The 14,559-nt window shown below is 38.1% G+C and overlaps 1 protein-coding gene across 8 annotated transcripts in view; it reads right to left on the reverse strand.

Moving 5' to 3' along the window:
• The window catches only part of zmiz1 (zinc finger MIZ-type containing 1), a 490,223-nt gene that overhangs the window by 294,990 nt on the left and 180,674 nt on the right, over positions 1 to 14,559 (reverse strand). For all 8 annotated transcript variants that reach the window (XM_062977416.1, XM_062977414.1, XM_062977415.1 and 5 more), the window contains one exon: positions 3,371 to 3,448. The gene's annotated coding sequence lies outside the window, so the exon portion shown is untranslated. The remainder of the gene's footprint in view (positions 1 to 3,370; positions 3,449 to 14,559) is intronic.

Genomic DNA, 14,559 nt, shown 5'->3' on the forward strand with positions numbered 1-14,559 from the left:
AAAGAAATCCATCATCAATGTGTTCCAATACAAATTATTCCTAAACAATATAGGTAGCTGGTGAAATGAAGCAATACAATGTGTGGGTGGGTGCACCTGAAGGGATGGGATTAAGACAGTCTGGGAGACAGGGAGATTAAGGCCTAAATCCCATTATTAGCTCTGGCTAGAACAGACCCATTGAATCAGCTAGATTTACCTATGGCTGTCTCAGCATTCAACTCTTGATTCAATGTCTCTACTTGAGTTAGAATTAACCCATTTAGATAACACTTCTTGGAGAACCAAATGAGATTCTGTATACATTTCAAAACAATGTACAAAACCAGGGATACAACTAAACATTAAAAGACAAAAATGCCCATAGATGATTTATATAACTTCAAAGTGGGTAATGAAGACATTGAAATACAGTAGAGCCTCACTTATCCAAGCCTCACTTATCCAAGCTTCTGGATGATCCAAGCCATTTTTGTAGTCAATGTCTTCAATATATCGTGATATTTTGGTGCTAAATTTGTAATACAGTAATTACAACATAACATTACTGCGTATTGAACTACCTTTTCTGTCAAATTTGTTGTATAACATGATGTTTTGGTGCTTAATTTATAAAATCATAACCTAATTTGATGTTTAATAGGCTTTTCCTTAATCTCTCCTTATTATCCAAGATATTCGATTATCCAAGCTTCTGCTGGCCCGTTTATGTTGGATAAGTGAGACTCTACTGGACTTCAAAATGTTCTGTACTATGGTTCAGTCATCAAAATGGAGACTGGTAAAAAAAAGAGAGGAGGAGGAGGAGAAACTATAATTTGGAAGGGTGGTTATTAAGGAATTAAATAAACTCCCCAACTGTAATGATATACAATTAAATATCAGTCAAAATAATCCATGCTATAGTATTTCTGATTTCTGTGAATGAATATGGAAGCTGGACAATGTGAAAACATAATAGGAAGAAAATAATATAAAGCCGGAGGAGATGTTTATGGATAGCATTGCTTGCTACAAAGACATATGAATGGGCTTAAGAGTAAATCTAGTCCAAACTCTCACTAGAAGCAAAGATGACTAAGTGGAGGCTGTTGCACTTATCTCACAATAGTCTGTATGTCCGAGCTCTGCACAAACTTGGTTAACTGGCCTATGTGGCCAAATATACTTCCTTCTCCTCAATACAAAGCCAAATGAAACATTCCCTGAAGAACAGAATGGTTTTTAGGAATACACAAATTGACCAACCCTGTCTCAATCTAATGTATCTCAGACTATTGAGGAGATACATTAATGAACCAAGAAGGCCAAAGCATATTATAGCGTATACTGAAAGGAACCATTCAGAAATAATAGTATGTCAAAATTTGGAATTTTATAGAGATAGAATGAAGCATTCTAGCCCAACCTATATGGGGATAATGATGATTAATTGTATATTTGTAACTCACCCATACTCCAAGAAGCTGGGAATTTTCCATTTTATTCTCACAGTAACCATTTCAGGTTAATTATGTATATTGAGAAACAATGACAAAGATAGGCTCATCTGGCAAGCTTAAAGGCTGAGCAAGAATCTGAACTAAGGTTTGCCCAGTCCATATTGTACACATTAGTATTGCTGTATCTTGTATGGGACACAGAGAAATAAATCAAATTCAGTCATCTTTACTCTGTCCTTTTAAGCATTCAAACTAATACAAGGGTAACACTACATTTTAGAATTTGTACATACAAACTGGCATGTTAGAGTAAACCATTAACTGAGCAAGCAACAAAGATTGTAGAGGAAAGTTACATGGCTGCAGGTGAATGTGGAAGCAAATTACACACTTGTGAGTGGGAGAATAATCAGGCCAGGCCTGCAGATTAACAGACTACAAAGATTTGACTGTACAGAAGTTACAGCAGGTTCCATGTTTTCTCTTTCCTACAACAGAAACCATGATAAGATTCTGAAATTTATCAACAAGTTTACTTCCATGGAGTAAGGATCACAACTTGATAGTCTGCTTTGCATACAGAGGGTTTCAGGCTCCATCTTTGACATCTTAAATTAAATGAGCCCGTTTATAAGTATGCAACAAGAGCTAACCCAAGACTCAGAAAAGCTGCTGCCAATCATAGCAGACATCATTAGGATGAACTGAACGAAGAGTTTAGTGATATTGTAAGGCAGATTTTTGTGTCCCTGGTTGCTCTTTTTATGCTGATTGATTTAATAATTGTGTGCCTTAATTTGTAAGTCAGGTTACATGTGGACCTGAGAATCAAAACAACCCCTAAAGGCTTTCCTATGACATTAGCTGGAGAACTGGCAAGACTAGACACATCTGCCTAGCCAGGATTACTGTCATATCAAAAAAGATCAGTCACGTCCCTCTGCCCAAAATTAGAAGACATATATGAGAACAGTCTCAAAAGAAAAAAGTAGCACCATACTAGACCTTAACACTGAGGTCTTCTACAAGTCTAGTTCACATTTGGCAAAGCATCAGTTTTGAAAATGTTTATGAATTACACATCTGGTTCCTCCATTCTTATGCACATGAAAAGTAGAGATAAGATACATCTAAATGTAGCTTTTGACAAAGCACAGTTCTCAAATTTTGTCTGAACTTGTGAAAGCCATATATAGAAGCTTCTCAACTCCACTTCCCTATGAGAGGGAGCAGACAAGGAGGAAATGGAGAAACCTAAGAGTCACCATAGAAACCATAATAAAAAAGCCTTGTCATAACCTCTACATGTAATGAGAAACCATGGTTTGTTTCTACATCCAACACAAATCATATAATGATGTTTTACTTAGTGAGAGTGCATGAGCACTGCACTCTGAAGCCCCTTCCACACAGCTAAATAAAATCCCACATTATCTGCTATAATAATAATAATAATAATAATAATAATAATAATAATAATAATAATAATAACAACTCTGCACAAATTTCAGTTTCTGAGTTGTCTTCAAAGGCAGTCCCACATAGAGTACATTGTAGTAATCCATTCTAGATGTAACTAAGCTATGGACCACCGTGGCTAAGTCAGAACTGGAATATATGGCACTGTGGATTCAGATAACCCAGTTCAAAGCAGATATTATGGGATTTTCTGTCTTGATATTCTGGGTTATATGGTTGTGTAGAAGGGCCCTAAGACATTTTTCTACTTAAAAAAGGAACCAACAACACCCCATGCTTGCCAAGAGGTAACATTTTAAAATGGCTAGCAATACTATTCAGACATCAATTCCATCTCCATTTATCCCAACTCATATTCCTCATAGTGGTGGATGTCAGCACCAACTATATGAATGAATATAGAATATTTAATATATGGATTAACAGCAAAACAGAGCAAAAGGTCTTACCTGAGTGTTCCACAACCACTTCTTATCCAAGAATAGTTTATGACGAGTTCCTTTGAAACTTCACATAACAAGATTTTCCTACAAAGAAAAATAAAATGAAATGCATTATAACAAAGACTGCCAGAAATTCCAGAAAAGCAACTGCTGCGTAAATCAAACACTCCCACCAGCCATAGTTATCATAGGTTGCCATTGTTGTCTCTTCACGTCCACTTCAAACCAATTTCCTGCCCTCAGACCAGTTTCCTGACCATCAATATTGTATTTGATGGTCTGGCTTTTGTTTGTTTGTCTTGCATGCGAAAGACCTATGGTCTAAGCATTAAATAAATTTGGATTTGGATTTGGATTATCAATAGGCCTGGGATGGCTTGTCTGCTTCCACCAAGATCATTTCCTTATTTCATTCCAAGCTCTTCAGTAAATTATTAGCATTATTGTAATGTTGAAGAAAGGAAAGGATGTCTCCACCGCAATCCCTAAAAAGTGCAGTCATACAGTTGCTATAGGTTCTTTTTGGCAAATTGAGGAAGCAAAAAACAGAACTAAAGCATACTCTAATGTTTCCAGATTTTCAAAAAAGCAATAAGGAAAAGTTGAAATTAACAACTTGCAGAATTGACAAGTAGGAAGTAGCTATTAACAAGTTTGTGTCCTACCTGAATGCAAAATGGAAGTACAGTAAAATTGACCTATTGCCCACATTTCTCAATCATATAATAACACACATTTCAACCTTCATGAAGAGCCCACACTTTAAAATACATAATTTTGGGCATCTCATTCAGTCTGTACCAAGAAAAAATTGGGGCATCCTTTATAATAAGGCACACTGTCAGTCCTGTAAGGTATAAGCTTTTTTGCTCTCTATAGGGGCATCCCTTATAATAAAGGACACCAGGCATTGCTAACAGCCAAAGAAAAGAACCAAGCAATGTTACCAAGGTGAAGACAGACAACATACAAGTTTTAAGGTATGAAAATATTTCTATGTCTTATTCTCTACTAGAAATGTATTGACTGAAAGTATGGATCCCATAGCTATGCCCCTGGTTTAGAAGCAGTTTGGCTGTGGATACCAGCAGCTGCATGTAGAGCAAGAAAGTTATTGCTCTTGTGTCCCACTTGTGGTCTTCTTTCCTCATGTCCACACTCAAAACAGATAGATATGTTCTATGTTGATTAGAAGTTATTCTACCCTTATGCCTACCTGAATATGGTTCTTGTTCTTTGAGAGGCCAGGATAATGCATGGATGGCCCTAACTAAAGAAGTGAAATTTCTGCAAAATTTGACACTCTATGACACTGGGTCAAAATGTAGATTATTATTCTGAAAAATCACAGTAATTTATAGGAAAAGCTATTTAGTCATTAAAATTATTAAAAGGGGTGACTTTAAAGAAATAATCTAAAGGATGTTTACAGGCAATATGCATTATGCATGCTGTTTCAGCAGCCAAGTGTGCCATCCACACAAACCTTTATAGGTATGAAGTGTCACAGTGTGAGAATGCCACAAAAATATTTAGGAACTTTCAAATGTTAATGAAGTCATGATGGATTCTTTAATAGGTTCTGAAGGCAGGCAATGAGCACAAGATGGACTCATGGCCTCTCATCAAGAAGTCTATGAACATAAAATGTTGTCGCAAATCATTGGCATATATAGAAAACTGCTATCGACTCCAACAATGGTCTTCAAAGCTACAAGTAGCAGCCTTCTCTTTCTCTACTGTCTTCGGTCGCTTTTTCATGAAGTATTGTGGTCTAAATCTGGAACTTTTAATATATATATATAGTCTCTTTCCAAAGAGGCAAATATCCTATCCCTCTTCAATAGCACTTGAGCATAGCTAGATAATAAACTAAGGATGTGTTTCTTCTTGAATTTCATTCCCTCAGGGGGAAAATGGCCAATTTACTAACTTTCTCTCCATTCTGAGAACATCTCTGGGAACTTTGTTGGAAACTGCATATTTTCCACTGTTCTTGCACTGGAGAAAAGTTTCCCCTCCCACCACAACTCATAATTTTTCTGTCTCTCTGACAGAGCCATAGAATGGTTTGCAGGGGACAAGGGCAGCCAAACCTGCAGAGGAACTCTTAACAGTGTTGCTGGTAAGGTGGTAGTGAAGGAAGGAAGAGGGATGCCCATTTAGCCCAAATGTAGGAGAAGCAGGAAAGTCACTGAACAAAGGAAGATGATACAAACTCTGAGGCACAAAAGTTTGCTGCAGGTGCCAACTCATTTTTCTAAGGACTGGAGTTAGTCACAACAAGGCTTCAGTGCTAAACTTTGTTGGGAAATGCACACATTTGGTTCTCTTTGGTGTTGCAGGGATACATAATGCAACCTTCTTTTTTCAAAAAGAGGTCCGAGATAACAGTTTTCTTCCTATCATCCACTTCTAGGAAAGGCTTCTCAGAAGATGGAAGGAAAATGCTTGCTAGTAGTCTTGATCTGGAGGGGTTTAAGCTGAATCGTGTGAGGTGGGAAACAGCATTTCTGAGGACAGAAATGCCTAGGAAAGTATAGTGAATGATCTATAGCAATATGGAGTAGTCTTATGCAAATGTGAAAGTGATTACAAAAAAATTAGAAAATGGGTAAATGGAATGATCCATAGTTTCACGTGTCTCAGGGCTACTTCATTATACGTAAACAAGATGAACTTGATCTTTGAACACAGACAAAAAGGATTTAATAAACATTTTTGGAATGCTGGCAAAAGACCAGGCACAATGAATTAACTGAAGGTATAATATACAAGGACAGACCAGGCAAAAATGAAAAAGGATATCTTAATATATATAATTGTGAAGAAACCCGTGATTTGGGGACAGAAGCCAAGAGGGTTTGGGTAAAAATTAGACTTCCAAGCTAGACTTAAGAACTAGAAGAACCAGAGCAGTGGTTCTCAACCTGTAGGTTCCTAGGTGTTTTGGCCTACAACGCCCAGAAATCCCAGCCAGTTTACCAGCTGTTGGGATTTCTGGGAGTTGAAGGCCAAAACATCTGGGGACCCACAGGTTAAGAACCACTGAACTAGAAGAACATCAAATTACACTTGATAACATGCTTTTTGTTACTGGGTTATAAATGTCATTCTCTAATTGGTTCTATCATAAAAACATGGGAAAAGTTTATTAAACTGCAAAAACTTTGTTTTTGCGGGACATTCTGCAGCCCATTTTGCTATAGTTTTTGAGTAGATATCAAGTCAACATAGTTTGTGGCAGGCACAAAAACAAAGTTTCAGAATATAACAACTACCTTTAAAGTAAGTACCACACAATTAAACAGGAATGACACTTTCAAACCAGGAACAGTTTTTTTTTTCAAATTTTGTTATATAGTGTTATCAAACATATAAAATGAAGAGTAACAGTAAAGAGTAATATAACAGTAAAGAGTAATAGTGTCACTAGGACTGATGTCATCCAGTGCAGTGACTCATGATGTCATCTCCATAGACCCCCTCCTGTACCAAACCATACCACAATATTTTCACTAATATAGTAGAAAATTGGAATTTTAAAAAATAAAAAACACCCAGCAACAATAAAAACCACAGAATGTACTAGTAGTGCAAGCAGATGAAATCATGTGAATTGAAGCATCATTTTAACAGGGTAATAACGTGATTACAAAGCTCGAAAACTAAATTAGCAGAGTTTTAACTTTGTAGGGACATGTTGCTGGACTGACAAAAATGGTTTTGTGGTTATATCTAACTACTGGGATTTTTTAAAAATATATATATATTTCTGCTGAAACACTGCACAAATATTTCAAAGACTAGTAATTTTAATGTCACTCGCTCAGGAGGTGCCACCTGGTGTGGTTTGTACTCCACACTCCCTCCCTTCCCTCCAATGAGGCCACTGAAAAAGGAGAGCCCTTGAAAGGCAAATTCTGCCAATAATGTGAGTTCCAACAAATTCCTAACAACATGCAATCAACTAATTAAGTATCTCTAGTATGTTAGCAGCAAGGAACACTTGTGTGGGTTGGAGGCATCATATCTGTGTAAAAAACCAAGCATCAATTGCTTAAAAACACGCTTCTATCAATCATAGTTCAGTCACTCTTTAGTACTTTTGATTAATTTTTCATTTGATCTTTTGCAGCTATACTACGTCTTGTGGGAGGAAAGGATTGAATCTCTCATACACAGCCAATTCTCCCTCTCGCTTAAAACTCACTTCTTCTACAAAGCCCGTCTTTGACCTTCATAGTTTTTACACTTGCTTACATAAACGTATTCCTGCTACTTAACTATCTGATCCTTTTTTTCTACAGTTAATGCTATTTTATGGAGTACTTACAGTAGATTCCTATGTATTTTACTCAGAAGTGTCTCTGTTTAAGATGGCTTACTCTCAAGCAAAGGTACATAAGATTGTAGCAGTGGATTCAAGGAATGCGGAGATCATGCTCTATGTAAGTTGTTCTCAACATTTATTTATTTATTACATGCATTTATACCCTACCCTTCTCCCCGAGGGGACTCAGAGCGGCTTGGGGTCCCCAGATGTTTTTGGCCTACAACTCCCAGAAATCCCAGCCAGTTTACCAGTTGTTAGAATTTCTGGGAGTTGAAGGCCAAAAACATCTGGGGACCCCAAGTTGAGAACCACTGTTCTATGTGCATATCAGTATCCCCAATCCTCCCCAATATTAGTGATAACTGAATAATTGACACAACATCAAATTTGGAAGTTTATTTGAAGCTGTACTGATAATATGCACAACATAACGAATGCCAAAAGAAGTGCTTCATGTTACCTACCCTCTCCATATCAACTGAACATCACAATATAACACAGAGGTGGGCTATGATGTTCAGGTGTAAGCAGAAACATTGTCTTACCAGAGTTTCCTGTGCAAAGAAAGACTCAGCCCAGCTGCAATCTTTGGTTTCTCTGGGGCAGCATGTGCTCCCTGGTCCAGCAGAGGGAGCATGGAACCAGCCAGTGGAGGCAAAGGAAATGGCTAATTGGTTTGCCTTGTTTGTAGGAGTTGTTGAGTATTCTAGGCAAGATGTTTGCATTGCAATATAGCAAAGGTGTGCTGGAGCAGATTGTGCCTCTGTGCAAGTACAAAATCCTGAGGCACTGTTCTGTGAATAGGGAATTAGCCTACCTTAACACAATAAGGTGGCAACTATCAGGAGAAAGATTGTACGGCAGAGTTCCAGAAATAAATTTTGGGCAGGGGAAATCAAAAGCAACAGGAATAATGGAGAAAGGACTGCATAGCATTTGATCAAATCACACAGATAAATAAATTCGCCAACACTTTTTGAAGTATTTTTTAAAAGACAGAATAAAGGGGAGTCTATTAAAAATATGTTATTAGAAATACATATAATACATCTAAGTGGGCTAAAGCAGGTGAAGGAAGGGAGCAACTGAAATGGTTCAAAGAAATGGATAGGAATAGTAAAAGAGCTCCTAGAAAGCAAGACCAAATATTTCCAAAATGAGCAAGGAGTTTATGCTATGGATAATTTTGTTGCCCTCTTTGTTGCTTCACATTTCTATCCATTTAGAATCATCTTGATCTCAGAATCACAAAATTAAAGAAAAAATGGAAAGTTTAATAATGACTACCATTTTTTTTTTTGAAAGCGTAACACTGAAAAGTACGACACATACAGTGTCAGTGCTTTTCATATGGTGTATATGTGTCTCTAGGAGCCCCGATGGCAAAGTGTGTTAAAGCACGGAGCTGCTAAACTTGCAGATCGAAAGGTCCCAGGTTCAAATCTCAGGAGCGGAGTGAGCGCCCGCTGTTGCTCCAGCTTCTGCCAACCTAGCAGTTCAAAAACATGCCATTGTGAGTAGATCATTAGGTACCACTCCGGCAGGAAGGTAACGGCGCTCCATGCAGTCATGCCAGCCACATGACCTTGGAGGTGTTTACGGACAACGCTGGCTCTTCGGCTTAGAAATGTAGATGAGCACCAACCCCCAGAGTCAGACATGACTGGATTTAACATTAGGGGGAAACCTTTACCTTTATATATGTCTCTATTCTAAACGTTGATAAAAGAATGCTGCTCTGTGATAAATCATTCTTTGTGCTATCTTCTTCACATCCTTTAACCTGCAGTTTCACTTAGCTTAGATAATTGACTTCACCACTCCATTTTTAAAACGTAGATATTCTTGGGCCCCTCAAATGTTTTGCTATCACTTTTTCTACTGTTAAAAGATTTGGAAGTGGCAATTAGTACATTTCTCATTTCTGTTTAGAATATTGTAGTGGAGCTCTTGGAAGGAGGTACATTTCTGAGTTCAGCTTCCTCATGCAAACTTTCCCGCCTTCTCCAATTGCAGTACTATAATGTTTGTTTTGTTGCCTAGCCTACTCATTTCAGCTTCTGATTTTTTTCTGACATATGCCCTAAATAAAAAAATGTATTCCCATTGGGGAACTATTTTCACTTTTCATGCTGCAGCAGCCCAAGATATACCAGCTTACTCTCATGTATAACCCAGTGTAAGAAGTGACCTTACTTTAGGGGAGAGGGATGGTAAGGAAGTGGAACAACAACACTCCTCTCCACAGGCATACAACATTCTACAGTATAGATCAGATGGGACAAAGGAAGTCAATCTACTGCTATATTTGGAAACGTGTTACTTATCATTATGCCTCAAGACAATTACTGTGGCCAGAGGCGGCCCAACCATAAGGCAAACTAGGCACTTGCCTGTGGCGCCAATGTCCTGGGGGCGCCATCATCCCTGTTTTCAGAGTGTTGTTCTTTATTTATTGTCCTGATTTTAGAGGGGTTTTTTTAATACCGGGGGCTATCTGGGTTATCTCAGTCCACACTGCCCTATATCCCTGTTCAATGTTTGGTGCTAAATTCACAAATATAGTAATTCCTACATAACATTACCATGTATTGAACTGCTTTTTCTGTTGATTTGTTGTAAAACATGATGTTTTGGTGCTTAATTTGTAAAATCGTAATGTCATTTGATGTTTAATAGGCTTTTCCTTAACCCCTCCTTATTATCCAACATTTTCGCTTATTCCAACGCTTTTATTTTTCAGTGATTGGTTTGGGGGGGGGGGGGGGCGCAAAATTCTGTTTGCCTACACTTGAAAATTACCTAGGGCCGGCTCTGACTGTGGCTAAGGGTATTGGTGGTGGTGATGCTAAATTTCCTACTGAAGTTCTTCAATGGCCTCTGTGAAAACACAGTTGTTCCAGCCTCTTATAATAACAAAGTGGAAAGGAAGATACCAGGACTTGCAGTAACTTCCATGAATGATTGAACAGTAGACGCCTTGTCTGGAAGCACCCATTGGATGGGATACGTTCAAGAGCAGGATGCCCAGAGGCATAAGCTGTGAAGGAATTGAGGTATGGAATCAAGGGAGTAATATTTCTCTCACAACAGTAAATAATGGCTAATTATCTTCCAAGCCATTCTCTTTTATGAAGAGGCATGGCCAATTTATTTGGCATCCTCCAAGCAAAGGGAAAGGCTTGCTAGGATACCACAGAGGATTGACTTTTAGGTATTTACGGGGGAGGAAAGTAACTAAGTAAGTGTCTGTTAGCTCATGTTCAGGTTGGAACTAACAGGTAGTGTTCCAAAGGAGAGGAACTTCAGAGATCTTTCAATGTGTCCTGAATACCTTTAAATGTACAACACTGTATTTGCAGACACACCAATCACTACTTCTACTATTGTTATTAGCATGCAACCCAGAAACTTGCTCAATCCTTCTAAAATCGCCCACACAAAATTAGAAAGGGCTAGGAATGTTATCTGCAAATTGTATCTCAGGCCTCTTCCACACAGCTGTATAAAATCCACATTATCAGCTTTGAACTAGATTGTATGGCAGTGTGGACTCAGATAATCCCGTTCAAGGCAAATAATATGGATTATCTGCTTTGATATTCTGGATTATATGGCTGTGTCGAAGGGCTCTCAGTGTCAATGAATATTAGGAAAGCAGAGAGATAGTGAAGCAATCTACCAGCTACTCCACTATAATGCAGACGAATCAGAAAAGTGTCAGGAGATAGTATGGAGCAAAGACATGTTTCTGAGCATCTTCCAAGGATAGGAGGTTCTCAACTTGCTACAGTTGGGTTAAGGATATGAAAGCATTCTTATCCCAACTGTAGCTTGGGATGAGCAAAGAAGAAAACTTGGACAACTACCATCTCCATCTTCTCTCTTGTTCACTTTCACTGTCTCCCTGCAGAGTGCATCTTAATAACTTCTAAGTATTCCTTTCACAGCAAAAGGAGAAAGGAAAGAAGATAACAGATGTTTTTTTTTCAGGCTGTTCAGTGGCCACAAGCTCACCATACCTACCACACCTATACTACTTTAATTGACTAATTAACCTTAATCTATAAAATGATTGATGGGTCAGTGTCGTATAGCAGTTTGAGTGTGGGAAATCAGGGTATGAAAATCCTCATTTGGCCATGGAAACCCACTGAGGTCCCTTCTACACTGCCAGATAACATCCAGATTATCTGCTTTTGAACTGGATTATATGGCAATGTAGAAGGGGCCTGAGTCGCCTTGGGCAAGTCACAGTCTCCCAGCCAAAGAACGCAAGGACAAATCTCCCCTGAATAAAACTTGCCAAGAAAACCCTTTAATCTTTAATATATAAAAAGATAAAAAGACTAAGTCCTGATTAGAAAATGTAAGGTTGGTAGGGTTTGTTCATATCTAAATAGAAATACACAGATATGTCTATCAATATTTAAGAAACAATATTTAAGACACATTTATTTTCTGGAGAAGAATGGTAGCTGGTTAGTGAAGCAATCTAATGTTAAACTTTTTGTGCACTCCTGCCTCTGAGTACATCTGCCACCCACACATTTCTAGCACTAGGAAAAGCCTTGTGTCCTCATCTGGCAAAGTTCAAACCAGCCTGGTAGAACAGGTTTTAAAGGCCCTGCTGCTAGTAAAGTGCTAATGGATGTGCTAACAAGAACATTTTCCCCTGTTCTTAGCTGAATATTTTAATTTATTAATCTTCTAGGTCATGGCAGGACACATTTAAGAAAACGATATTAAAACTATGTTTAAAAAGTAATTAAACACACCCATACCATATATTGCAAACACACTGTGTGGAACTAAGAAAGTCTTGCAAATTAATACAAATATAATCCCACCAACATTTTCTAGCAGATTATCACTCCTTTGGGTATCTGTGTTCGTTTTAATAATTTGTGGCACATTCATGTTGTAGTGAGAAACAAGAACTAGGGTATTATTTATTTTTCCACCTTTCTAGATCATAGGTTTCCCGAGGCAGCTTCCAACATTAGAACAAAACAATTCAGAATCAAAATACATAAATACATAAAAACACAAAAAAGAGGCAAGGGTAAATCCCTCATGAGGAAAGTCCTCAGTGTAGCGGACGGGCCATCACTAGAAGACTCAAATTACCAAATGCCTGGAAGCATTGGACACAGATGATGGTTCTTCAATTCAAAAGAAGAGAAAACAGCAGCGACACCATATTTATCTCAGTACCTATGTGATGCATACTTTTTAAAAAGCATTTTAAGATTGTTGGTTTTACTGATGAGGACTAGGGCCCCTTCCACACAGCTGACTAAAATCCCACATTTTCTGTTTTGAACTGGAATAAATGGCAGTTCGAAGCAGAAATTGTGGGATTTTCTGCCTTGATATTCTAGGTTATATGGATGTGTGGAAGGGCCCTATGTCATGAACAGCAACCCGCATTTGATGGAGTCAAAAACTACTGGAAATTGCCTAGCTGACATGAATAAAAAAGTTGCCTTCACAGTTTACTACTGATCACCTTCTGAGTTACCCCCACGGTGGTGTGGGTTAAATACAACAAATCTGAATACAAAATATATAGCAGAATTTTGCTCATAATACTAATTGTTCGCAACTACAATAGACAGTGCATTAGGATGAAGGAGATGTCACTGTGTATTTGGAAAATAACAATTATTTTAATTGCAGTCCTCCCTGTTACCATGAAACAGCATTATATTTATAATACAGTACTACTTTCTATTATCAGAAATCAGAAGTGGGCATTTGACATTAGTTCTTTATACACTGATGAGCAGTGCAGAGGGATCGTTTACCTTCTAAATCAAGAGGAAGACATCTCTGGGGAAGAACTCTTTTGACTGGAGAATGATGTGATCAGGAGGCATCGCCCATGTTCCACTCCTTGCTACATGAACTCCATTGCCCAAGTGGCCAGAGAGACAGACAGTTCACAGTGGAGGGACATTAAGCTCCTTCTGGTGCCTGACAGACTATGACACCAAGTACGTAACACTTATTTTATTTCCAAACAGAGCAACAGTCAGTTGGTACATATATAAAATGGGTATGAATCCTCTGAGTCAAAGTCAGAGCAATTCAGAGGTGGAAATTGGCCAGTCAGACAAGACTCCTCCTGACCCACACAGCCCTTCTACCTCTTACTCCTTCAAGCAGATGGGAATAATGTATTTCTAGAGTGTTGATGCTATGGCTGGTTTGCGACTCAAAAGAAAGACTGAACATTTAACAGAGAACTGTATTTGATAAAATATCCACAACTCTTAAGCTTCTTTCAAGGCTAGTTAAAATGTCAATTTAGCTCATATTCTTGGTTGGGCAATCTAACTGTGCGGCATGTCCGCTAAGAAAGTTTCCTTTTATAGTTTCCCCTCCTCAGTTTTAACAAGCCCTCATTTATGAGATTTCAGTGCCCTACAAATTAGAATACTGATGGTTACACCAGCATTTTAAAATAAAGAAGTCATACATGATGTTGTATTTTAAAAAATAGGGAAAGACGAGACCTATATAGCAGAAGAGTCTGTCTGTCTGGTTTTTCTTCCTTAACCACTTTTCTATTTAACATGGAAGTCAGTAGTTCCTAAACAAATCGGCCCAGTTTTATTGTGTTTTAGCGTATTGTTTACTGCTTGTTGTTTATACTGTTTTAATTGTTTTTAATTTGCCTTTTGTTTTGTATTGTTATATTGTGTGTTGAGGCCTTGGCCTTTGTAAGCCGCATCGAGTCCTTCGGGAGATGCTAGCGGGGTACAAATAAAGTTTAATAATAATAATAATAATAATAATAATGCTGGGGCATTGTGGGAAGACTGGAGAGAGGTTTCCTCTACTCTCTCAAACT

This window comes from Anolis carolinensis, chromosome 3 (genome assembly GCF_035594765.1).
Source record: "Anolis carolinensis isolate JA03-04 chromosome 3, rAnoCar3.1.pri, whole genome shotgun sequence".
NCBI lineage: Eukaryota > Metazoa > Chordata > Lepidosauria > Squamata > Dactyloidae > Anolis > Anolis carolinensis.